Source organism: Capra hircus, chromosome 2, assembly GCF_001704415.2.
Source record: "Capra hircus breed San Clemente chromosome 2, ASM170441v1, whole genome shotgun sequence".
NCBI lineage: Eukaryota > Metazoa > Chordata > Mammalia > Artiodactyla > Bovidae > Capra > Capra hircus.
In genome coordinates, this window is record NC_030809.1 from 100,679,404 (window position 1) to 100,681,719 (window position 2,316).

At 41.3% G+C, this 2,316-nt stretch overlaps 1 pseudogene; it reads right to left on the reverse strand.

Annotated features, from left to right (window-relative positions):
* Window positions 1,277-2,063, reverse strand: LOC102187008 (annotated as a pseudogene).

Below are 2,316 nucleotides of genomic sequence, written 5' to 3' on the forward strand. Positions count from 1 at the left end.
TCGTTTGCCTTTCTTGCTTTGAGTTCGACTTGGATTATAATCATGGAATGCAGGCAGCCCTTGGCGAACTGTGGTTTGAACTTGCTGGAATGAGATAGTACATGCAGACCTAGTACCAGAGTACACTTGACATCTGTATGGTCAGTCTGGCTTTTTCTAGATTTCACAGGATTTGGAGTTCTTCTCTCTACCTTCAGATTTCCATCTGTAGTGTGAAATTATGAGTCTCCAAAGATGAGGTTAAGGTAATTCTGTCCCTTAAAATAAAGGCCACAAGTGTCTCTCTAGGCATTATATAGTATTCTTCTGTTGGGGGCACTTGAGATGATATGTGTGAGCATGCTTTATAAACTGGAAAGTTTATCTAGAATCTAGATAAAAATTTTGTAGCTACTGCATCATTTAATGAAGCTTTGCAATGAAAGGAGAATTGTGATTGTGACTGAACTGCAATTCTCAGTCTGGAGCCCACTTTCAATTAGGTTTATAGTTTCATCAATTTCCTATTTAATTGTTTTAAGTCATCCAGGTGTCAGGTAATGTTCTTGTATTCTTTCTTTCATTAAGCAGTAGAACAAATACTTCAGTTTAATGTAAAAGTTGACATAGACAGAGAAAATATTTTTGTTTTTAGGACATTAAAAGACAGATATTTGGAGAAATGCTGTTGAAACATTTTGGATGCTGGCTAAGTCCATGGCTTTCACCAGCTGTCCCCCTAGCTTGCCTGTCTCTGCTTCCTCCCATCTTCAAGAGCCTGTATTGAAGCTTTCCTCACTGATGCTGGTTGGTCCAGTGGCTCCATGTGTTGGATGTCTAGAGAGGGTTCTGTCACTTTATTTTTAGACTCATAGTGACTTAAAAATTAAGAAATTATCCTAATAGGTTAGCAAAATTATGGCATATTTTAAAAAATTATGTCTGCTTATTCATACTTGCTATTGCTGCTGCTGCTAAGTTGCTTCAGTCGTGTCCGACTCTATGCGACCCCGTAGATGGCAGCCCACCAGGCTCCCCCGTCCCTGGGATTCTCCAGGTAAGAACACTGGGGTGGGTTGCCATTTTCTTCTCCAATGCATGAAAGTGAAAAGTGAAAGTGAAGTCACTCAGTCGTGTCTGACCCTCAGTGACCTCATGGATTGCAGCCTTCCAGGCTCCTCCATCCAGGGGATTTTCCAGGCAAGAGTACTGGAGTGGGGTGCCATTGCCTTCTCCTATTCATACTTAGATGTAGGTTATTTTTAGTTTTATTTTTGTATACAGATTTGCTTAACAGTCACTGAATTTCTAGGCCAATTTCAGGTAACTGAAGCACCTTTGAAAGTAGCTCATATTGTCTGCAGCTGGGATGCTACAGCCCAGTCTGGAGCAAAATTGGAAAACACATCCTTCTAAAGACAGGCTTGGGCTTCCCCAGTGACTCAGTGGTAAAGAATCTGCTTGCAATGCAGGAGAGGCAGGTTCAATCCCTGGGTTGAGAAGATTCCTCTGGAGTAGAAAATGGCAACCCACTCCAATATTCTTGCCTGGGTAATCCCATGGACAGAGGAGCCTGGCGGGCTACAGTCCATGGATTCACAAAAGAATTGGACATGACTTATCGACTAAAGAACAACAACAACAAAGACAGGCCTAGAAATCCTAGTCCAATCATTTAAGATGTTTCCTTTCTTGGGCAGCAGGACTGAGTGATATCTGGCTGCTAGGCCATGTTCACAGAACCACCAAACAGTGCAGGCCACCAAAACCAAGACCAACCAATCCACCTCACGTACTGGTACAGGTTTCACAATGCAAATCACAAAACATTTGTAAGATATGTGTGCCGTCAAAAATGGAATCACTGCCTTTGGTAAGCCACCAGCTGTATGAGCCTGTGACACAGGTAAGATGGGTTAAAAAAGACTATTTGCTATTAGGCCACGGAAAGCAGCATTCAGTCCAATATGTGTTGATCCATTTTTAATCACATTCCTTTCTGCTTCCAGTAGCTGGTTGATTTTTCTGATTATAATATCAATTAAGTTCTTCTTGACAGTATCATCTGGTTCATGATGTTCCATCTTGAGCTTTTCCCTCTTCTCCCAGAAATCTTCCTCGGTCTTCTTCAGCCACACAAGGGCTCACTCAAGCCTTTGCTCAACTCACCCAGGCACAGCCATCTTTTCGGCTTATTTTTAATGTTCATACCTAACAAATGAACACCCTTGACACAAAGGAATAGATATTTTAAAAACTTAAGTTGACGCACTTAAGTTTGATATACTGGGCATAAAGATGATTAAGACATAATAATTCCTCAAGGAATTCTCAGTC